We start from the raw sequence: 26,127 nt of genomic DNA, 5'->3' as shown, positions 1-26,127 counted from the left end.
CATGGCTATTTGGGAAGTCTGTATCAATCTAGAATCACAGTCTGAATATGTATGCTTTCACATTTCCTGGAGCTGCCTGTGTAATTGTACTTCTTCTGCAGAAAATACTGAGTTTCTGCACAAGAGCACATCTGGATTTTCGATGTAGTGGCATTTTACCATAATTCATTGAGAAGCATGGCAAGCAGAATCGCACGATTTATTGTTATTAGGGATGCACCGATACCACTTTTTTGGAGTACAAGTACTTGCATTTCAGTACTTGCCGATACCGATACGGAGTACTTAATAAAAAAACATGATTTAAATTTACAGGTAACAGCTTTAGTCATATAATGTAACAAAAAAACAAAGGACTAGTTGGGCATTTCAAAACAAACATTTAAATGAGCAGAAAAAGTACTTTCTTGTTACACAGAAGCAGTTTTTTAGAAGTTGTACTACACTAACAAACTATTTATAACTCAACTATTCCCTGAGTATATTAATAGGTAACAAGCATATTTCTCACTAATATATGCATATTAAGGCCGTATTACTTAAGAGTATGTTCCCTATTCTAAAGTAAACATTTATTGTTTTCCAATAACAGAAGAGACTTTAAATATTGCAGTAAAGAACTTGTTCTTTATTGTTTCAAGTTTCAACAAAAGAACCAACTGCAGGTGAGAGACATCCCAAAATATTACAATCAATTGCCAAACAATTGACTTATTAAGTTATCACTATAACAATCTTACATATTAAAGGTCTCCTTTAGGTCCTTTTATATAAGCATCGAAAAAAAAATTACATTAAGTTATCACTATAACAATCTTACATATTAAAGGACTCCTTCAGCTCAAAAAGTCAGTAACCACCTCTCTATCAACATTTACAATATAAAAACAAGAACAAGTTTAAACATCCAGTAATATAATTTCTACAACAATAAAATTTTTGGGATAGTTCACAAAAAAATGAAAATTCAGTCATTATTTTCTCACTCTCATGTTGTTACAAACCTGTATAAATTTCTTTGTTCTGATGAACATGAAAGTACTTTTTCTGTTCATGTAAATGTTTGTTTTGAAATGCCCATTCTATAGACGGTTTCATCGGACAAACGTGATACACGTCTGGATCCGAACCTTACTTCCGGTTTTGTTTTTTTAATGTTCTGACTAGTTGCTAAACTAATCTCTTGAACAAATGCCTCGTCGAAAATAACAAATGTTTTGGTTTCCTAGGTAATCTATGTGTTGTTTTGTTTGCTTGTTATATAAATAAACTATGTTTAAAGAACTTTGTTGTTATTTATATTAGCGGAGTTTACCGGAAGTTACGTGCGGACCGCGACAGCGGCGTATTTGTGTTGTTACTGCTGAAACGGTCTATATTTATTTCACACTTATAAGCTACAAACTCAAACAGTGTACTAAGAACCTATAAAGTGTGTATTTTACACAATACAAGCTATTAGTATCTTTTGTTTTTAGAATAAGTTCATTGTTAGAACAAAATCAAGTGTTAAGGGGCTATAAGACAAAAACAAGACAACAACCAATAAATGGCTTATAAATAGCTTGTAACTGCTTACAGGTCATTAACTAGTCAGTTACACATACACTAATTAGTCATTAATTACTAACTAATTTCTGATCCTTTAAATAAAGTGTTACCAAATATTTTATTGTTTTGTAATATTCACAGCTCCCATTCTCTTTTTAAAACATTTAAAATCATTCTGCAAAATTCTGCATAGATTTTGCAAAAGAAATCAGCAGAAATAGCAAAAATAACTCCTTACACAGATTCAATTGTAGCTGATACTCTTACAGCAATTAAAGCAGTTCAGTTTTGTTTTAACTGTCAAAATAATGAAATATCTTTTATTTCTTACATTTTAGAGCATTTTGTGTTTGTTAAATTAAAGGGACCATTTAACATGTCCGCCCAAAAAAAATCAATTCATACTCCACACGCCAAACAGACGGGGGCAGTATACCTCCAGAAAAGTGAGTTGGTCTATTTTAATTTAGCAGCTGCAAATTTAGCAGCATATATCAAGTTTGATTTACATTAGCAACTAAGTTATCATTAGTCACAAAAAAAACATTCGGTCTCATTAAAATTGCAATGTTTTCCGCTACGTTTCGTGTGTCCATTTGGTGTTCATTATAATCGAAGACATTTCAAGCTTCTTAGCTAATGTTACATTTTAGCATCAGCTTGGTAGATAACGGGTGAAAACCGGATCGGATCCGTGGGTAGAGCTAACTATTAAACGCTAACAGCTAAGGATGCGCAATAATTTGCATGCGATAGTCATTGCGCTTCTCGTCAGTAAAGACGGTTTCTTGATTAAAAGTGAAACGCCATCAGCTGCTTTCAGATAGAGCCACATTTACTGCACAAAGCCGTAGTTCATGTACAAGCTGAGCATAGGTTATCGCAATGCCTATTATAAGTGAACTTCTAGCGAAATACTAACAGCATCTTACTTACCAATCGAAAAGAAATGATGTCATTTTGGAGTCGAACCTCATTTCTTTCATGTCCATTAGTTGTCTCCAGTGATGAAAAGCAGTGCCAGTATTTACTCTGGTTCGGTTACTTTATTTATCATATTTTATTTGTGATTCCGAGCGCGTTGTTCCCTGCAGCAAATGTTTGTGGTAGTGGTAAATGTCTCTTGCTTTAGCCATTCTTCCGCTCTCTTCCCTGAACTGAAATACGTCCAAAACCCCTATTGCAAGGCAGGAAGGCATGTCCGAATCCATGGCTGTCCGAATTGCATTTCTCTGGGCTGCATTCATGAATCTTAAGCCAACAAGTCAACTGTCTTAGTTTTCGGACGCAGCGGTAGAAGTAGAGGGCTGTACTCCCACACATGCGACTTATTCGTGTATTGCAGTTTGGCTGGCGGTTATGTGCGTGGCCCGCATACCGCCTCCCATGGTCGAAACTGGAATTACAACACCAGTCGGGCTGTAGCTAGTAATTTAGCATGCTAATTCAGATTGATATTTCTGCAGCACTATACCTTGTCATTTTTTTAATGACATCTTTGCCCTTATTTCTTCTCATTCTTTTGATGCGTGTAGCTAATTTTTTAAAATCTTTTACCTCAATTATTACAAATGGCACCTTTAAGGTTTTTGATTATGACCAAACGATTAGCGGCTGACTGCAAGTTAACAACATGTTTGATCAATTGAGCCTCTCAAATTAAGACTTCACTTGCCTAAAATAACATTTATATAAAATATATATTTTCAGCATATAACAATGTTTGTTTTAATGTTTATTATCAACACACACTATTTTTAAAAAGCGGAGGCAGGCTGCTCTGCTGCTCGGAGTCGCGACGGAGTGCAGAAAAATAACGAAAAGGGCTATAATCAAAACAAAACAAAAAAATATGAAATGAAACTAGATATGCAATTCCCAAGGAATTACCAGTGCATGAAAATGCAAAAAGTTGATTGCCAGAAATGTAAAAGAAATTTAGTCTAGTAGTTTACCTGGCTGTTGACATGTTTTAGTGTGAAGCTAGCATGATTTAAAAAAGTTATCATGATGAAATATGATGCTAGCATGATTAGCATGATTCAGCATGACGTTAGCATGATGCTAGCATGATTAGCATGAAGCTAGCATGAAGCTAGCATGACTAGCATGAAGCTAGCATGATGCTAGCATGATTAGCATGAAGCTAGCATAAAGCTAGCATGATTAGCATGAAGCTAGCATGATGATAGCATGATTAGCATGAAGCTAGCATGATGCTAGCATGATTAGCATGAAGCTAACATGATGTTAGCATGATTAACATGAAGCTAGCATGATGCTAGCATGATTAGCATGAAGCTAGCATGATGTTAGCATGATTAGCATGAAGCTAGCATGATGCTAACATGATTATCATGCTGCTAGCATGATTAGCATGATGCTAGCATGAAGCTAGCACGATGCTAGCATGAAGCTAGCAGGATGCTAGCATGATTAGCATGAAGCTAGCAGGATGCTAGCATGATTAGCATGAAGCTAGCACGATGCTAGCATGATTAGCATGAAGCTAGCACGATGCTAGCATGATTAGCATGAAGCTAGCACGATGCTAGCATGATTAACATGAAGTTAGAACGTTGCTAGCATGATTAGCATGAAGCTAGCACGATGCTAGCATGATTAGCATGAAGCTAGCACAATGTTATCATGATAAACACGAAGCTAGCATGATTAGCATGAAGATAACACGATGCTAGCATGATTACCATGAAGCTAGCACGAAGCTAGCATGACTAGCATTAAGCTAGCATGATGCTAGCATGATGCTAGCATGACGTTAGCATGATGCTAGCATGATTAGCATGAAGCTAGCATGAAGCTAGCATGACTAGCATGAAGCTAGCATGAAGCTAGCATGACTAGCATGAAGCTAGCATGATGCTAGCATGATTAGCATGAAGCTAGCATGATGCTAGCATGACTAGCATGAAGCTAGCACGATGCTAGCATGACTAGCATGAAGCTAGCACGATGTTAGCATGACTAGCATGAAGCTAGCACGATGCTAGCATGATTAGCATGAAGCTAGCACGATGCTAGCATGATTAGCATGAAGCTAGCACGATGCTAGCATGATTAGCATGAAGCTAGCACGATGCTAGCATGATTAGCATGAAGCTAGCACGATGCTAGCATGATTAGCATGAAGCTAGCACGATGCTAGCATGATTAGCATGAAGCTAGCACGATGCTAGCATGATTAGCATGAAGCTAGCACGATGTTGGCATGATTAGCATGAAGCTAGCACGATGTTAGCATGATTAGCATGAAGCTAGCACGATGCTAGCATTATTAGCATGAAGCTAGCACGATGCTAGTATGATTAGCATGAAGCTAGCACGATGTTATCATGATTAGCATGAAGCTAGCACGATGTTATCATGATTAGCATAAAGCTAACATGATGTTAGTATGATTAGCATGAAGCTAGCATAATTTGCATGAAGCTAGCATGATGCTAGCATGATTACCATGAAGTTAGCATGAATTTAGCATGAAATTAGCATGATCCTAGCATTATTAGCATGATGCTAGCATGATTAAGATGATGCTAGCATGACTAGCATGAAGCTAGCATGATTTAGCATGAAGCTAACAAGATTTAGCATGAAGCTAGCATGATTTAACATTAAGTTAGCAAGATTTATTATAAAATTAGCATAAAGCTAGCATGAAACTAGCACGAAGCTAGCATGACTTAGCATGAAGCAAGCATGAAGCTAATATGACCCAAAGACCCAACCCCCATGTCTCTATGATGTCCGGATCCAGAGATATAAGGCTTTGTTTATTATGTTGCTAGGCTGCTCATATTTGGTTGCTAGGGGCGTGGCTTAATACCTCAATAAGGATGGTGAGAGACTGATTGGATGCCTGAGTAAAATGAGCCCACCCCCATGTCTCTGTGACACTGTGCTGCAAAGATATCCATCTGGGCATTTTATAATGGCAGTCTATGGGAGATGTTGCTAGGGTGCCCAAAATGGTTGCTAGGGGCGTGGCTTGATAGCTCAATAAGGATCCTAAGGGACTGATTGGATGCCTGAGTAAAATGAGCCCACCCCCATGTCTCTACGACACTGCGCTGCAAAGATATCCCATCTGGGACGTTTTTATTTCCTTATATGGGCATGATTCCTGCCCCATTATAAGTCTATGGGGAAATTTGGGGGCCTCTTACACCCCAGGGGTACAACTTACACCCCATTGTGAGGTATGTTCTTACAGAGCCTGCCAGCCTCTTCAAATGTGGCAAGTCACAAGTTTCTGTGAAATTCTAGGTCTGAGCTACGACTCGTCAAAGTTTGTCTCCATGTTAAGTCAATGGGATTTTTCGGCTGCTTTTTCGCCCCTGGGGCGAAGACCGTACCCCCGATCGCTTATAAAAGTCATAGCCCACTATTCCCGAATAGTCCGCACGTTTGAGAGTTTGAATGAAGTTTCTAAGTTAAGCGGTTCGAGCCGTATTAATTGCCGAAATTTGGTTGGAAGAATAATAATAATAATAATAATAACTAGATAGTAAAGTTTGAAGACAAACTTTATGTTGGCTTGAGAAAGCGTAGCCTGAACGTTTAAAACGGTTTGACATAAGTTTAGTTTAGTAGGCTATCTGGCTGTTAGTATGTTTAAGTATGAAGGTAGCATGATTTACCATGAAGCTAGCATGATGTTAGCATGATTAGCATGAAGCTAGCATGATGCTAGCATGATTTACCATGAAGCTAGCATGATGTTAGCATGATTAGCATGAAGCTAGCATGATGCTAGCATGATTAGCATGAAGCTAGCATGATGCTAGCATGATTAGCATGAAGCTAGCATGATGCTAGCATGATTAGCATGAAGCTAGCATAATGCTAGCATGATTAGCATGAAGCTAGCATGATTAGCATGAAGCTAGTATGATGCTAGCATGATTAGCATGAAGCTAGCATGATGTTAGCCTGATTAGCATGAAGCTAGCATGATGCTAGCATGATTAGCATGAAGCTAGCATGATGTTAGCATGATTAGCATGAAGCTAGCATGAAGCTAGCATGATTAGCATGAAGCTAGCATGATGCTAACATGATTAGCATGAAGCTAGCATGATGCTAGCATGATAAGCATGAAGCTAGCATGATGTTAGCATGATTAGCATGAAGCTAGCATGAAGTTAGCATAATTAGCATGAAGCTAGCATGATGTTAGCATGATTAGCATGAAGCTAGCATGATGTTAGCATGATTAGCATGAAGCTAGCATGAAGCTAGCATTATTAGCAGGAAGCTAGCATGAAGCTAACATTTATTGCGTTGCTAGGGTACTAAGTTTGGTTGCTAGGGAGAAAATTGGCATCCCATAATGATCACCCTTCAAGCCACAAGTAAAACGGTCCAACCCCCGTGTCTCTACAATGTTCTGATGCGGAGATATAAGGCTTTGTTTATTCCGTTGCTAGGGTACTAAGTTTGGTTGCTAGGGAGAAAATTGGCATCCCATAATGATCACCCTTCAAGCCACAAGTAAAACGGTCCAACCCCCGTGTCTCTACAATGTTCTGATGCGGAGATATAAGGCTTTGTTTATTCCGTTGCTAGGGTACTAAGTTTGGTTGCTAGGGAGAAAATTGGCATCCCATAATGATCACACTTCAAGCCACAAGTAAAACGGTCCAACCCCCGTGTCTCTATGATGTTCTGAAGCGGAGATATAAGGCTTTGTTTATTCCGTTGCTAGGGTACTAAGTTTGGTTGCTAGGGAGAAAATTGGCATCCCATAATGATTACACGTCAAACCACAAGAAAAACGGTCCAACCCCTGTGTCTCTACGATGTTCAGATCCAGAGATATAAGGCTTTGTTTATTATGTTGCTAGGGTCTTCATATTTTGTTGCTAGGGGCGTGGCTTAATACCTCAATAAGAATCCTAAGAGACTGATTGGATGCCTGAGTAAAATGAGCCCACCCCTATGTCTCTATGACACTCTGGTGCAAAGATATCCATCTGGGCTTTTTATAATGGTAGTCTATGGGAGATGTTGCTAGGGTACCCAAAATTGTTGCTAGGGGCGTGGCTTAATAGCTCTGGGGTGATCCTAAGAGACTGATTGGATGCTTGAGTAAAATGAGCCCACCCCCATGTCTCTAAGACCCTCTAAAGTGAAGATATTCCATCTGGGACGCTTTTATTCCCTTTTATGGGCATGTTTCCTGCCCCATTATAAGTCAATGGGAAATTTTGGGGGCCTCTTACACCCCAGGGGTACAGCTTACACCCCATTGTGAGGTATGTTCTTACACAGCCTGTCAGCCTCCTTAAATGTGGTAAGCCACAAGTTTCTACAAGTTTCTCACTCGCAGCTTTGACCCGTCAAAGTTTGTCTCAATGTTAAGTCAATGGAAATTTTGGGGTGTTTCAGCGCCCCGTTTAGGAATTCGGAAGGTCCCATCAGTTAGAAAAGATATAGCACACCTCGTCAGATCAGACCGAAAGTCTGTCCAAAGTTTGATGGCTGTAGCTTGAAAGCTCTAGGACGAGTTAGAGTTAGAAATTTTAGTCTCAGAAGAAAAGAAGAGGGAATAATAATAAGTTTAAGTGCAACAACAGTATGTTGGCTTTCTCAAGCCAACATAATAAAAAGCCCAGTAAGAACAGTACAGCGCATTTTCAATGCACTGTAATAAACATGCAGGTGTATACCTTACACATTCGCTATGCATCAATTCAAATGTAATGCATTATCACAGAACATGGCTATTCGTGGAACACTAAGAAAGCAGTCCAAGCTCAAACAAGAAGAAATTACACAGCATTCTTACATGACTACAGGAAGAAGTCTTTTATAGATTGTGTCTTAGATGCTGTGTGCATATATTATGTGCAGTATTTAAGGTTTTAATCCAGTCCTCCATTTATATTTTCCCCCGGTGCTGCGGGCGGAGACGCTAAACACCTTTGCAACAGGTGCATTGTGAATGTATGTGTGTGCGTAGCGGACTCCTGCGATAGGTTAAACGTCTTTCTTTTACAATCATCAGTGGTTTAACGTAGGGGTGTGACGGTCATTATATAACCGTGAGACCGACGGTTATAGTTGAACACCGTCATTAGAACTCTATAACCGCCAAAACCGTGTTATTAAAATATTTTTTAAAACATTTTTTATCATAAAGAATTTTTAAATACTAATTAAAAACAATTGTTAACAGTCTGTGTTACACGCCCCCTCACGTTCTCACGCAGTGAAAAATACAGAGCGGAGCAGACACTGACAACGCGCTGACATACAACAGGACAGACCAGCTTACTTTTCGGTTACTTTTGAGATTTAACATATTAAACAAAGTCTCACCTTTCCAATCATCTCTTCCTTCTAGTTAATTTATAACATCAAATAAACATGAATGACCATGAAAAGGAATGTTGTTTTAACCGCGGAAAGGCATCAGTACACTCCGCTTTTCAAGTTCAAATCCTCCCATGCTAATCTACTAACTCTCTTGAACGCACATTCACTGCTAGTTGTCTTGCTGTTAGTTTTAAAGAAACGTAGAGCAAGTAGCTAATCAGTGTCTAGTTTATTTAAACGCCGGGTGAGCACTGTGCAGCGCGTCTGCGGAGAGCGTTTGCTGCGCATGGCCATTGTGGCTGCGTTTAATAACAATCTCAAGTTCATATTACTTTCTACCTGCGCATTTATGAGCAAAACCTCTTTAATACGCTTTTAATCCACATTGTTTTTGTGCTGTTCTGGTCCATGTAATGACAGATATAGACACAATTACAGATATAAAAAGCCCAATGCACAAATCTGTTTCTTTGAAGATTATTAAGATAGATGATAGATAGAGGATTAATTTATGCTGAGCAGAGAGTGACAGCGCAGTCTTCTGGCAACAGTGTGTGTTTTTTTAAATATTTCATTGCTTTCTGTTAAATTGTTCAAAGTTATTACTGTTTAAAACACACTTGGCATCACATTCATGATTTTATGGTAAAATGACACTTTCCTGTCAATCCACGAGCATTTAAACGAGCAAAACGCCCCCCACTGACGGTTAAGTGACGAACCGTCACATTTGACTCCCGTCATAACCGTCATCACCAATTCTGAAACCGGCACACCCCTAGTTTAACGTTTCTTTTAATTAAATTGAAAAATATAAAAAGATGAAGAAGCCTAAAAAAAGCCAGAGGCCTGGCCTGCGTATCAACTGTGACATTAAAATTGTCCTGAAACCCGACCAGACGGGTGTAAAAAGGCTGAAATGCAGGGCTTTAATATATATTTGTATATTGTGGATAATCAGGGTTTTTTATGGTTGCGGCTTGTGTCTTCAGCTTTTAAAAATATTGATATTTCATGTTTGGAAGAAACAAAAGCAGTTTGCACAAGACTTGTAACTTAACTAATCAACATCACTTTCCTTTGACCCTTTTCGTGGAACTAACGTACGTATTGCTGCACTTTCTTCTTGTTGCTCTGCCATTATGTTCGTTCAAGATGAATGACTGTAAATCTCGTGATGCCAACTTAATTCTACCATAACACAGACCGCGCTTGCAAATATCCAGTCCGTATACTCTGACTCCGCCCATATCAAGCAAACACATTGCTTGACCGTCTGCTTTTTGCTTGGTCTTTACACATTAACCGTGACGATTGTCTTTAACTAACCGCGAGGCGCACATATCGTCACCGTGATATAAATATGATTAATCGTGCAGCCCTAGTTCATGGTCATTTGCATTCCGAAAAGCCTCCAATGAACCATATATGGTGACAACACCTCCCTTTATACGTCACGTGGTTGTGCTTTTTCCCTCACTGCAATAATGACAAAGAGAGCGAAAAAGAGGAACTTGACAAAGAAATCGAGTTACTGGTGGATGAGTTACGGTTTGGTTCACTTAGTGCAGGAAGAATGACTAACAAAGGAAAACAAATCTGCATATGAACATGTTACAAGTGCGGTTTATTCCTTGGGTATGAGAGGAGAAGACTTCCAGAAATAAAAAAAGTGGTTTGACATTAAATTATAAGCTAAAAAAACCACGTCACAGCACACCGGCGTGAAATCAGTGCAACTGGAGGAGGACCGACAATGACAGAATTTTCCACCTTGGACAGCCACATATAACCAGCATCATCGGCGCAATCTTTGAAAACGCACTTCCGGCGGAATGGATGATTTGCCAAGTCTTCCAATAATGCAAGATAAGCCATTGTAAGTGTTTGTTGAAGCTTTCAGTTATAGAGGTAGACTCCAATTTGATGACAAATCACAAATAAATCATTAACTTCAACACTTGTTTGCTGTTACTATATTAACAAATAGTTTTTAATACCTGCTTGTGGATAATAAATACACACTTCTTTACACACTGTGGATGATCCTGTGTAGTATCGCTATTCTACCACTAGATTCTGTGCGTAAGCATGCTCCAAGGTGTGCTTATATTTACACACATTTCTACGTATAAGTGCAATTTGATAAATTCCACACTTTGCGTCAAACTGTTCCTACGCACATTTTACACACACTTCTGTTTGTACGCACGCTTGATAAATGAGGCCCCTGGAAAGTTCAGGAACGTCCTGGAAATTGATCTCTGAAAAAGAGTGGGAACTCTGTAAAAGTTGGCGGTGTTTTCCATGTGCGTTTCTACGTGTACAGTGTTTCCTCTAGGATTTTTTTCAGCTGTGGCGGCAGGGGGCGCCCATGATGATTATAAATGTAAAAAAAAATTAATGTAGAATATAGGCTACAGTAAACTAACATGTATTTTTTTATAATTTTCACGCTGTCATTTACTTTTCCTTATATTTATAGCATATTGCTTTTCTATGTTTGATCTAAACTGTATTTTCTTAAAAAAAACGTTACACAGCTACGTACGTAGTTCGGATATTTCATTGTAGTTTTAATGTAGTGTGCATTGCAAGTTCGTCCTCGTGTTTAGCGTACAGAGCTGTTACAAAGTCATGCAGTCCTGTTTGATAATCCGCACCGCTGTGATTGACAGAACAACCGACCAGTTATCCGACATCAGCAGCAATTTTATTTCACACCCGTACCATTTGACATAAAGACTGTGACCCCGAGCCGGTCACACCGCAAATCGCGCAGTTAAATATAAACCTTTACCGGTCTTCAGACAGATCTTAAACACAAATAAGCACGGGTCATTTAAAAACGAGTCGAATTTTGGTCTTGGATGTTAGACCCGCATTTAATCTTGTCTATTGAGTCCCGACCTGCATCTACAACACAAATGACACGCGAATAGCCTATTACACCCGTTAGATCAAATATTATGCGGTTCACCCGCGGGTACCCCGACCCTGCTGTTTCGTCTGAAAACAGATAAAACAGTCTCACCGTCTGCCTCAAGTTTCTATTACCAACGTTCTTCTCTTCCACTGGAATAATGTAAGTTTCCTTACAAACAGATTCGACTATTAATGTCTTGCAGTCGCATATAAGTAGTATTCAGTATTTAGCCTTTTGTTTTTGGACAAATATCTTATCATTTAATGTGAAACTTTGTGAGTGTCGATCTAAAGCACAGACGATTGACTGACAGCTGAGCGGTCAGCAGCGCGCTGCGTTTATAGCCTATATTCTGAATAACTAATGGCCAGATAAGTTGATAATATGAGTACAGTGATTCCAAATGAATGTCCAAAAAACTCGTAATATGTTAAATCAAAAGTTTAATTATGTCTTTTCTCGCAGCCCTGCGCTGTGTTGGTGTAGATATGCGCCGGTGAACATCATATGCGTGATGACCTTGCAGCTTAAATTACCCTAAATTTATAGTCATAAAGATAAAAGTAAAACAACATTCGCAACTTCAAATGATGTATTTTTATTTTTGTAAACTCACAATAAGGAGAAAACCTTGTGCTTATTTATAATCATTAAAAACATGACGTGCTTTCTGCTGGTTTGGTTTTAGAGCGCGTCACAAAAAAAGAACAGAAACTCAAATACTTTTTTATTTGTTTTGTCAATTTAATAATTATTTAAGTGCAACATATTTCATATAGGCTTATTTATTTTATTATTATTTCTCAAAACAGAAACGTAGCTTAATAATCCTCTGTTGATTTAAATCTATTTGTGCATGAAACTAAACCCATGGAGGAAATTATGATATTTTAGGAGATTTATTTATAAAGGAGTGAACAACGCAAATCCAGAAAGGAATTTATTTCAAGACAGCCAGTCTCGCAGTAGCTTTTTTGCGAGCTCCCGCTGTGGGTTTTGTCTAGAAGGGATACAGCAAATGCCGAAAAGTTACGGATTAGATTTGGAGGTAGGATTATTAGGATGAAAACAGCGGTTCTGGCTAAATTAGATACAAATACATCCTACAATCGTGTGAAATTTTGTGTTTAGAGTTGGGTTTGGTTAGAGGATTAGGATAAAACAGTGCTCATCCAACGAGATTTCGTTTACTGTATCCCTTCTATCCACAACCGCAGGCGTGGCGGGGATGTTTTATGAGTGGCGGGCCGCCACGGTTGAATGTATATAGCGGAAACACTGGTGTACTTGTCTTTTCACGTAAATGTCAATATATGTTACTGATAGAGAAGACGGCTGACACACACACACACACACACACACACACACACACACTCTCTCTCTATAACCACCGCAGTGAATTGATGCATTACCATCGTGGTGGTAAAATACTGCCACGTCACAGCCCTAAGTGTGCAGGCTTCTTTGCTGTTTTTTTTGTGTAAAATGTGAAACGGATAACCCAGGATTCCATTAACCTCACTAGCTCGTGGGCGGAATGACGTCAGTTTTTTTAATACTGCTAACTATATCTATATAGCCTACTGTCTACAAACATTACTAATATTAACATTACTGTACATCGTTTAAAAAGTCTACGGGTTTAACATCAGTGTATTGTAGGGGTGTAACGATATTACGAACCGAACCGAACGATCGCCATACACCACCCAAGATACGAATCGCGAACCTACCGTGTCGTGTCGCGGTACTCTCACGCCTCCTGCTGCCCATTGTTGAGGTTAATGTCACTTATCTCTTACTAACTAATCTATTTATTAAAAAAATATTTGCATATATTTGATTAAATTGTATTAGTAACGACTAATAAGAGCTTTTTAAATGCTGTTCTAAATAGTATATTCCAAAGTTACTGTTTTCCAAGTGCATGTCATGTCACGTGACTTGGGAGTGAGCGCAGGTCACAGGAAGGCTGCTCCGCCTGAGATTGCAGATCCCCCGGACACATTTAAGTCTCTTGTGTGGGAACATTTTGGGTTTCCAGTGGAGTACAGGAATGGAATTCGTGTCGTAGACAAATCGCACACAATCTGTCGTAACTGTGTGAGTGTGCTTGCGTTTGCGTGTGTGTGTGCTTGCGTGTCAGATCGGGTTAACCGAAGTGAAATAGAAGAGCGCGAGATCATTCTCCAGAACAAAAGTAAAAATGTAACAAGACGTCGTCTGTCTGAGGTAAAAACACGGGGTTTACACGTTTGTTGCTATTTTAATCGCAACAGAGATTTGATTTGTTTATTTTTGCCTGTTCAGCACAAGTTCGCGTGTTTAATCGCCTCCGCTGTCACTGTGAGAAAAAAAACATTAATTAATCTGTTTCATGATGTTAAACATGTAAATTGATGGATGGTGTCTGTTTATCTGTTCTCTTCTTCACAAATAATTAAACACATTTTATCTTGAATGCCTTTTTTGTAAGTCCATGATTAAAAATGAACATGTAAACAAAAACAATTTTTATAATTAAAGCATGAAATGACGAATAATAAGTGATGGCAGAATTTTTAAAAGTGAAAGTCTAACGCGACCTCTGGTGTGTGTGTGTGCGCCTGCATGCGTGTGTGTGTGATGATTACCTTGATTAGTTCATTACTGATAATAAACCCACATTAGACTCAGATTTACAGATTCATAGTACATTTATTTCACGCATTAGTTGACTTCAACAGTAACATTTTCAGCATTTTAGCTAAGGGATGATATTCATCACCTGATAAACAGCTAATTACAGTCCTGCATTACTAAAGTTAAAGTTTAATTGATTTTAAGTTTGTTTGCCAAAGTTAATAAAGAAAACGTCAAGTTATTTTTGTTGTTGTTATTAAGTTAAGTTAATCTATTTAGCATTGCTGGTAAAATGACAGGAACCCTACATCCACAACAAACCGAACCGAATCGGACCGAATCGTGGCTCCAAAACCGTAAACCGATCCGAACCGTGCAATTGGTGTATCGTTACACCCCTAGTGTATTGACTCTGTTTTGAGATACAGATGCTCTAGCATCATAAATGTAGAAGTCCAGATGACAACATGCAAAATATAAACGGGACTTCTTACTTTTGTGTTGATATAATGATTGCGAATTGAATCCAGTCTTTTTCAGGTGTGTGAATAACTCATGAAAACAGTCTAATAGAATACAATCCAATGACCATTTTTGTCCACAAATACGTATAATCCGTGAAATATAGATGTATAGTCTGTTGTTTACATCAGATTTCACTTGAATGTCTTGTAATAATATACTTATCTGAGGACTATTTACGTCGTAACACTGTGTATGAGATTACACTTTAGGTTCCGCTAAACACATAAACTTGTGGTCAAACTTTGTTTCTAAAAGTAGGCGGGAGTATAACACATAATATCCAAACAGCGCTGTCAAATATCGTGACGTCATCTGACTCGCTTGTTCCTCCAATGACTTCATGGAAAATAATTATAGACAGAACGTGTAGCCAAATAGACAACAAATCCAACGATCTTTGTGTGACGTCTTATTTCCTGTGTGGAAACTGCATTTTATATGCCAACATAAGGATAAATAATAAGAATGAACGTGTATGCATGTAAACAAAATACTTATTTTGGGGCTTACTGGCACCTAGAAAAGGCACTAGTCTTACAAAAGTCTTACTCCTTTTGGTCCTATTGACCTCAAACGTGAAACATAACTTTTTTAGGCTTTGGGATCATTTCTAGGTTTCACACATATGTGACCAGTCACGGAAAGTAGGGACACAAGTCGGATCTGGGCATTTTGAGTTATTCACAGATTCTGAAAGTGCAGTTTCTAAGCTTTCCAACGATGTGTAACACATGGAAATCTGATAAGATTTGGAGAAGTTGTGGCCATTTGAATATAGGAACTCAGAAATACTCAAACCGAGAAAATCGAGACGAAAGGGACTCTTCTTTTCAGCTGGGGGAGACAATAGGGCTCATTTACATCTCATTTAGCTAAGCCATACCCCCTGTAAAACCCTTTTTTAGATGTTCTAGCATCATATGTAGTATTTTATGACCAAATGACAACCCGCAAAAATAAACATGACTCTTTTACCTTTGTGGGGATCACAAGTCGAATCCAGTCTGTTTCAGATTATCCAATGACCATTATTTGTCCACAAATGCGTATAATCCGTGAAATATAGATTGTTTACATCAGATTTCGCATGAATGTCTGGTAATACAATATAATATATAATCTGAAGACTATTTAAATCGTAACATGTAAGGGTATATGAGCTTACACCCCGTTAAACACATGAACCCGCCTTCAAAGTTTGTATTTAAAATAGGGAAGTAGTATAATAGATCATCCAAACAGCGCCGTCGAAAACGTGACATCCTTTAGAGAGGTTACCAATGGCTCGCTCGTTCCTCCATCAGCCAATGACTTCATGGAAAATATTGATAGACAAAACATGTAGCCAATTATATGAAGAATACAACTATATCTGTGTAACTTCTGTGTGTTTGGACTCATGCTGCGCTGCAAGAACTGACATACAGATGACGTCAAAGTACCGCGAGAGCGAGTCGAAATTAAACTAATCCGTAAGATTTCTTTGAAGTGCTCTCGCGGTACTTTGATGTCATCCGACTGCGGCGCCGCATAAAGTCAGTGACGCGACTGACGTACGATGCGTTATTTGTTCCGCCCCAGCTTCTTTTATTTTTCTTTTGTTTTGTGCGCCCGAGCTTTACAGTCTAAGGAGACGCAGGCTATAAGTTTGAAAAAAAAAAAAAAAACTTAGCAAACATGTCTGAGGAACAGGGCAGCGCGTCACTACAGTCACGTGACTTCACGCTCAAGCCGGAAGAGAAGACAATGCTGAATAAAGTCGTAATTCTGCTATTTTTGGACCAAACTGTATTTTCGATGCATCAACACAATCTTACTGACCCACTGTTGTCACATGGACTACTTTGATGATGTTTTTTCTGGACATGGAAACCATACATAGATTTTCAATGAAGGGGAAAGCTCTCGGACTAAATCTAACGATAAAACATCTTAAACTGTGTTCCGAAGATGAACGGAGGTCTTCCGAGTTTAGAACGACATAAGGGTGAGTCATTAATTACATTATTTTCATTTTTGGGCGAACTATCCTTATTTAGTAGTCACGCTGTTCCCTTTGGGGGCGGAGGCGAAAACACAAGCTTATCCAGTATGTAAATATACACACAGACAATGACGCCCCCCGCTGCACGCTAGAATCTCCGGAAAAACAAGCCTATTTTAACCGCAAAATGTACGCTTTTAAATATACAAAAACTGCTATCTCAAACATGGAGAGGCTTCTTCGTGATCTTAACTAACAGATTCTGCAATAAAACGAAAATCACAAATTTCGAAAAAAAAACTTTGTTTCTCATTTTCTCGAAACTTGTGCTGCCGACTTGAGTCCCTGGTTTCCGTGACGGGTCACATATTTATCATTAAGATTTTTAGTATTTAAAATCATGTTATGCAAAAATTTTATTCCAATTTACTTCAGCCTCTCTAACTTTTTTAATTTGTAACTTAAAATAATTTTGGAAAATGAAGCTCAAAGTGTCCTTTCAAGCTGGGCCATATCGCATTAATTATCGAAGGTGATACGTCTTCGATAGTTAAAGGAGCGGTGAATCAAATACTCAATTTTAACTTGATAATTTGTTATATAAGAGGTAATCATACTTAAATGAACATACTGCAAGTTTCAGAACTGAATACGTCAGTGCTACTGAATATAACAGTTTTGGCACAAAGCCAGTAAAACAAGCCAGTGTGGAATTCGGAAAAGTATGACGTCAAAGTAGAATTGAAGCACCTCCCCATAGCCAAATACAAGGACCACTTTTGTAGCCCCGCCCACAGCTTCGCGTGACACACGTGTGTCTCAACAATAAGTAAACATGTATTTAAAGATTGCCAAATGTAATCAAAATGACTTTTAAATAAATTTTTTATAAAGATACACCACTTAACAACACGACTGTAATTTAACGGTAGAAATATACAGTGTTATTGATAAAGAAGGATTTATAGTTTATAATATGATGCGCGCTTACTGTGTTGTATACGGTAATTTACGATGTCATGCATGAAAGGGTTTACCAGGCCTGTCACGATAACTACTTTTCATAGGTCGGTTAATTGCCCCAGAAATAATGGCGATAGTATTGTCTTTTTAAGACCATTTTATGTCACTGATATAATATGACAATAAAATAGCATAATAATGCAAGAACATCCTTTCTAAAAACACAACTTTGATTTTTAAGACTATTAAGATAAAAATATGAAAATGAAATGGGAATGTAAGAAAAAAATAACATTCTAAATATTTAAAACATGAATAAATATGGTAAAATATGCATTTAAATTTTAAACAGCTAATAGTGATTGTTCAGTATAAATCCCAGCTTCACTGGGTTTGTTTTATACGAGTGTTACTCTGATCGCATCTGAAAGTATGCGCCAGTCACGTTTATAATAGGGATGGGCATTCGATTAAGTTTTTTTTGTCGATCGTCGGGAGAATTAACGATCGACTATCGATTAATCATTAATATTTTTATAATAAAATTTGTTATTTAACTTTTATACTTAAAAAATTCAATGAATACAAATATACAGCGTGTTTTTCCTCGATGAGACCTTTATTACAAGATCAACTTGTGGCAGACAGTTAAACTATGTTTCAAACATATATGTGCGTACATGTGCAGTGCTCTAAAGCAGCGGAACCTGCAGCTGCGAGCCAGCATTCTTAAACAAGAGACCTCATTAGTTCCAAAATAAAAAAAAACAGATTCATGTTTAACATTAAATTAAACAAAACACATAATACTTAGATCTGAAAGGTTTTGTCAAAATGTAACTCAAAATTATTCAAGCCAGAAGAAAGTGCAAAATATTAGCCTTCCTAACATTAGGCTATAACAAATTAGGCTACTTAAAGCCTCGTGAAAAATAACTAACTTAAGTAACTCGCATAAGACTTCTGCACCAGTCTACTGATTTTTTTTGAGAAATAAAAGCATGTTTTAGGGTCAGACGCGACCGCAACCCATGGTGACCGTCAGTCCAGCCGCTGCCGAAAACACCCGCTCCGAGGAGACTGACCGGGATGCACAGGTACCTCAGCGCTAACTTGGCTTATTCCGCATACAGAGTATGTGTGAAACAGCGTGCGTTTTGTGAGCCCCATTCACCATTGTTTAATTATACTAACATAGTCTTTTAGTTTTTATTTGTTGTAAAACAACAGTAGACACAAATTTACTATGGTCTCCAACTCCACAATATACCATAACCATGGTATTTGTAGTAAAATTGCGGAAATACAAATCGTTTTAATCTTTTCACAATGATAAAATCATGGCTAATTTTCCTAAGGTAGTAATTACAAAATTATATATGTTTGAAAGACGGAGATGCGCACCTGTCAATCTATTACATAACAGAGCGAGGCCAGAGACAAACGTGCTCATAAACGGGAGTAATATGGAATAATGTGTGCATCTTTGAATAACTGTAAGTATACATTTCTTTTAAATATATTTTGTCATATAAAGTTTTGAGACATGGCCTAATAATGCTTTTTTCACTTTAATTGCTCATTTAGACTTATTGTGCGGGTAACAGCATTTTTGACGCATTTACCTCAGAGATTATTTTAGCAATTTTGCTTTTTTCCGGTAATAATAATAATACAATTTATATTTCAATCCTGTTTCATTGTCTGTTCATTCATTTCATTATGCTGTTATGTTAATGTGAGGATATTTATTTGCCATATGAAACGTGCCGTTATATGAATACTTTTGTATAATATTCAAATATATGCGGAATAATGTGTGCGTCTTTGAATAACTGTATGAATACAGTTGCTTATTTTTGTCAAAGTTTTGAGAAATAATAATATTGTGAGGATTTATTTCCATATGAGACGCTTTTTGTCGTTGAATACTCTCGTTTATTATTTGGAAATCATACATACATAGTAGGAAATATATAATATGGAAGGCTAGACTTGCAAAGTTACTCTGCTTATTTTTATTTATGATATATGTGGAGATAAATAAAGCATTGCAAAACTGCTGATTTGATCCATTCAGATCCTGACCACCACCAGGCTAGAGATTTTAAACATCCTTAATCCACATTTACTAGTCTGTCAAATAATATCTAAAATATATTGTTTTGTGAAAAAAAATGATGCTTTGTTCTATTGTTTATGCGGAAAAGTGTTCACAGAAAGTGTCAATCACATGAACGTTTTATATGCAGAATAAGGCACTGCAACGGGTGCTTGACGGATTCGCCGCACACATACGCAAACGCACTGCATACGGAGTATTTGTGAAACAGGAGTTAGATAAAAAAATGCATTCAATTAATTGATAACAAATTAACGTGATCGATGAAATTCTTAACGATCAATTATCGATCGTCGATTAATTATGCCCATCCCTAGTTTATAATAGCTACACCTCAGATCTAAACACTAGATGTTTTAGGTATGTTTCAGATGACTTTTCATTTGTATAGACATGCTGGCTTGTTAACGTTAATGTCCTCTCCTCTATGTCTACAAAGATGTTGCCCTGTCCCTGTCCTGTGACAAAAATGCCAATAATCAAATAAGTTTTTTGCACATATTTTCACAAATCTTTATCTTCTGTACTACACTTTTCTGTGCAGACTCAGCAGATGCAGGACTTTCAGTTAATGTTCACTCCTGCTAATATTGTTGTAGTCAGAAATCAGTTGTATAAGTATAATGCAATTGAAGTAAACTTATTTAACCACTTGCATGTAGTTTCTCTAAAGCAGTGGTTCTCAAACTTTTTCAGCGTGCGGCCCTCCTTGTGTAAGGCACATTGCTTCGTGGCCCCCCCAAATAAAATTATGACAAAAACCAGTTATAAAACTTAAAATTTTAATTAAACAAAACATATTAAATTATACAAAGTAGTGCTGTTGGTTAGTAGCCTTTTTTAAGTTTAATTATACAGAATTCATGATAAATGAATGTATTTGATAAAATGTCATAATACTGGGGCCCCCCTGGCACCATCTCGCGGCCCCCAGTTTGAGAACCACTGATCTAAAGGACTGTCATGTGCATTGCTCAGAAACGGTTGCACTTTATAATCTTTTGATTTACAAAACATTTACATTCCCTTACTGCACATCATACTTCATTTAACATATTATTGGGAATGGGGCTGGGCAGTATGACTGTATATTCCGTTACTGCGGAATAAAATTTCAGACCTAACAGATTTTTCTATTCCGTGGAATGCAAATAAGTGGACGTGGCTAACTCTGCCCTCCCGCATGTTATACAGAGTGTGATGGAGAAACATATAAAATAATTTACTCATTGTTATGAAAGAGTTATTTGTGTAATTTTTATAATATTTGCCAGTGAATCCACCGCGGGTCTCGCAGCCGGACGTTCGCTATCTCTCTCTTTGTGCTCATGCAGCAGCCCAGGGGCGTCGCACCCGTGGGGGATGTGGGTGTTTTAACATCCACACTTTTCCCAGTGAGAGGGTTCAACACCCACACTTTTTATGCAGTTTTGCAAGAACGCCTTATTAAAGTCGCTCCTCCATTTCTCTCTCTGGCCGCTCTCTGTCTGCTGCGCTGCGCTGCATTCTCTCCCCCTCCCCTCTCAAACATGACGCCGGCTTTGAGTGTTACCGGCTGATGATTGGCTGTTCTGCCTTAAGTCCCGCCTCTCTTGGTGGGTTAGATTGATCGGTCAGCTCGCGCTGAGGAGGCGGGAACTTTGTTTATTTACATCTCCCTTTTTCAGGTAGGCTACTTTGAATGAGTGTTTAAAAAACTTTATTAAACACTTTAATCAACTCTATGCTTTTGAGGTTTTTGAATAAGCTTGATATGTGTTTGGGACTAATGCTAATTGGGTTATTGTTCAGCAGCTGGCTAAATTCGGTCATGTGTAGACAATGTGGCATGCAATGTATAACCTGTGATGAAGAATTGATGGGGATGAGGGGACAAATTGCAATCGATTTGATATTTTGAGCATTGTTTGTTGATAAGCTGAATACTTTGTTAATACTACCTGTTGTGTATGATTGTACTTGTTGAGGAGAAAAAAATGATAAATGATGACATAGTTCTTCAACAGGTATGCAAACAATGAAAGAAAAGTGTAGCCTATATTATTTTAATGTAAAAACGGTAAATTGTTACATAATTTAGACCCCCAGAGAAAAAGCTTTTCAGGGCACAAGTAGCAAAATTTTGCAGTCACAGTCCTGTCAGACCCATGTCACTATCAAGCTTACCATTATCTTTTTGTCACGCAGTATCAATAAGATACAGAAAAGAAAGAGGCAGGAGAAGATTGACACCTTTTTCAAGAGAAATCCTGTAAGTGAAGTTGAAAGCTGGACGTTGATAAATGTTACCATTATATATTTTTGCATTAATTTAATATATTACTTTTCAAGTTTCAATAAGGTTCGCTAGTACCACAGCCTTATTCCTTTATCACCTTGTTTAGGAGATGAGGTTGCTGGAGGCATCAGTTTAAAGAGAGAGAGAGACACAGAAAGTTTCACAGGTGAGCAATGAAAAATGAATGTTACAGTTTGTGAAAGAGGTCTACGAAGGAAGAGAGGGTGTGTTTGTGTCATGGGTGGTGCTTAATTCCATCCCAGGTGCACATACGCGTGTTTCTGGTGCGTTTATATCAAATTTAAAATGATATATATCCATCCCCCACACTTTTAAAAAGCTTGCCCTGCAGCAGCCGGTCTTGTCTCTCGCGTGCAGAGGTGTCTCTAGGCACGCACAAGGAGCTGCGACACCAAATAAAGTGTTTTTCTCGCACATAATGCTAATAATCGTAAAGTTTTCTAACCATTAACCAAGCTAAGACAAAACTTGCGTTTATATCAGTGACACGTGCGCTGCTGGAGCGATCAGTGATGGTTAGAAGTTAGAAGTGACGTGTTACTGTAATCCGATTACTTTTTTCAAGTAACGAGTAAAGTAAGGGATTACAATTGCAAAAACAATAATTCGATTACTGTTACTTCCCTGTAAGCAGGCTGCGTTACTGCGTAATTTTTTAACCTTGATTTTTTTTCGTGAGACTGTCTCGTGTCGTGACGCGAGTCGAGTGACAATGACGTATGAGCGCCGCGCCGTCAGTCAGTGTAGTGTTGAACGTGAAAAGACAACATGGAGCGTGGAAGAGAACAAGACTATGCAGCGTTTAATGCATGAAAGTACCGACATAACTTTGAGTTTAACCCAGTTAAAGGTGACAAAAACATCAGCGTCCGCTGTACACTCAAACTATACAAAACTGTTATCCACAGCGAACAATTCCACCTCAAATCTGAGCAAACACCTAGCAAGCTGGCACAGGAATGTGAAACTTACTGAAAAAATCCCTGAACTCCCAGCTGACATGACCGCTGCGGCTCCATCTCATACACATTCACGCAAAATCGGATGTAAAATAACAGACTATATATCTATATTTTATGGATTATACGCATTTGTGGACAAAAATGGTCATTTGATGAATTCTATTAGATTGATTTCATGGGTTATTCACACATCAACATTTGCATGTTGTCATCTGGACTTCTGTAACAAAATACTACACGTATGATGCTAGAGCATCTGTATCTCAAAACAGAGACCATACACTGATGCTAAACCCGTAGACCTTTTAAATGATGTATAGTTATGTTGATATTAATATTATTAATGTTTTTTAGACAGAAGGCTATATAGATATTGTTAGCAACCTTAAAATAAAACGACACCATCACGCCCACAAATTAGTGCGCGTCGAGAGGTTAAAACAGATAATGTTTCATTTGATTCAAATTTAGATGATGGAATATGCAGAAAGAATAGAATTAGGCTGAAAGGTCTTGGCCCGGTTGCATAAAACACCTTAAATTTTTCCCTTAAGTATGACACTTAAGGGGTAAATTCCCCTTACCTACTGTAAGAGAATAATTTAAGTTTGTTGCATACAGTATAATCCCTTAAATGGTTCTCTTAGGTAAGGGTAATCGTTAAATGTTTCATGACAGCGACCCAGGTTTGTTGTTATAAAATACTATGGTTGCCATGGAGATGCAACAGAAACACCCTTAAGTTTAAACGAAACATAAGGGTGAACTTAAGGGAAAATTACACTTAAGGTGCTTTATGCAACCGGGCCCTGTTGCTTTATACTGTAGCATATTCAGGTCATGCATCATGTTTTTGAAAAGTAATTAGTAAAGTAACTGGTAAAGTAACTAATTACTTTTGAAAATAAGTAATCAGTAAAGCAGTGGTCACCAATCCTGGTCCTGGAGGGCCGGTGTCTCTGCAGAGTTTAGCTCCAACCCTAATCAAACACACCTGAAGCACCTTAATTAGCTGCTTCAGGTGTGTTTGATTAAGGTTGGAGCTAAACTCTGCAGAGACACCGGCCCTCCAGGACCAGAATTGGTGACAACTGCTTTACTGATGACTTATTTTCAAAAGTAATTAGTTACTTTACCAGTTACTTTACTAATTACTTACGCATCACATCATAGCATCTGTCATATTTATAATATCTATATCTAAAGCTTCGTCTCTCATATACAGGTATTTATCCTGCCTGTAGGTTTTTGCATATATTTATACCTGTTCATTTTACATATTGCCTATTTTTAATTTAATGTATGCATAAGTACAACATACAATGAAGGCATACTTTAGCTTCAATAGTTCATAAAATTAATAACTCAATAAAAAACAAGATTCTGTCTTATCAAGACCTAATCTGTAGTTATCTTCATGTGCATTTTCACTTTAAAATTATTATTAACTTTAAATTGCTCATAATTAAAATCTGCGGTGAGCATTTAGTTAAAAGCTAAAGTGGCAAATTTCTGTGCATTTTTATAATAAAAAAAACAATATAAACTGAAAAACATGTATACCGTGAAATATACCGTTCCGTGAAATAAAATGACTCATTCCGTGAAATTAGATTTGGTCATTCCGCCCACCCCTAATTGGGAACTGCTAAAAGTGTTTGTGTTTTATCTACAACTGCACAAAAGAGAGGAAAACACAATCTTATAATAACTTACAATTCAACTTCTATTTATCAGCAATTAAATTGTTGCATTGGCTGTGGGTTTAAGTAAGAGCAACTGCCTCCAGAGATGATGTGGCATGGCTATTGTAACAACCGGCCAATCACAGCGTGGCTGATTAGTGTTTCTACTATCGATATGCTTTGCCTTTTTCTTGCAGTGCACGAACGTGCAGTGATCTCAGATAATTAAATCCTGCCATACTAATCATCAACAGCAGGGGTGTTCAAAGAACCGTATAAGCGAGATCATAATTAGCGAGATCTGAACATCTCAGATGTGTAATTTGATCTTGGATGTATTAAGCAATGTATGAAGAACGGACCCCAGCAATGATGGAAGTAAATAAACAGCGACTTTTGTTGTAGTTTGAGTTAAATCACTCCTCAACTTGGCCCATCTTTGTTTTCACCGTCGCAAACGGAAATACCTATGACGCAGTTTTTTTTTGCCTGACGGGGAGGGGTTCTGGTGGACCAATCACAGCGCTTGCGGTCGGCATAGAACTAATGCGCTGCTAAAAATTTTGTGAGGTGCACGTCAGGTGACGCAGAGCTACGCACAGGCTACGGATAATCTATGGCGTTGAGCTTATGCACAAATATTAATCTGGCTTTAGTTAGCAGCTTATCGTTAAGACGACAATGCTTGACTGACAACATACTGATGTAGGCTAATGTGTTATGTACTGCACAACATTTCTATGATGCTAACCCACAGTGTTCTGCCGGGACTTTACATTTTTATAAAACTAAAAGCGCCTGCTCTCCGCCTCTTTTATTTAGCGATGGTGTAAAGTTGTTCAAGCTTATTTAATCAGTTGTTTTGAAATGAGCATGTTCATGTTCAAAGAGCATGTTTTTCTTAGGATAATTTTTTTTTAAATTATTATTATTTTTAAACATTTTTGGGCACTTTGGGTGCCTTAACATACTCGAAAACTCTTGAAATTTTGCACAGACGTCAGAGCCGTCGGCCATTAGGACTGGGCAAAGGCTGGAATACGGGCGTGGCAGGGGGGCTGTGTAGCGCCCCCTGTAATGCAAAAACAAACATTGGTGCACAGATCGTGCAAACATGCAGGGCTCCAGACTGCCACCAAATAGTGGCATT

At 37.9% G+C, this 26,127-nt stretch overlaps 1 protein-coding gene and 1 long non-coding RNA gene across 4 annotated transcripts in view; both read left to right on the top strand.

The window, feature by feature from the left end:
* The window catches only part of hm13 (histocompatibility (minor) 13), a 151,198-nt gene that overhangs the window by 1,202 nt on the left and 123,869 nt on the right, over positions 1-26,127 (top strand). The window lies entirely within an intron of this gene.
* Positions 21,336-22,478, top strand: LOC135775993 (uncharacterized). The gene is made up of 3 exons (XR_010543998.2): positions 21,336-21,698; positions 22,219-22,282; positions 22,416-22,478. It is a non-coding gene; the product is annotated as an uncharacterized lncRNA (long non-coding RNA).

The sequence above is a fragment of the Paramisgurnus dabryanus genome, chromosome 21, assembly GCF_030506205.2.
Source record: "Paramisgurnus dabryanus chromosome 21, PD_genome_1.1, whole genome shotgun sequence".
Classification (NCBI taxonomy): Eukaryota; Metazoa; Chordata; class Actinopteri; order Cypriniformes; family Cobitidae; genus Paramisgurnus; species Paramisgurnus dabryanus.
This window is presented reverse-complemented; position numbering and strand designations above follow the sequence as displayed.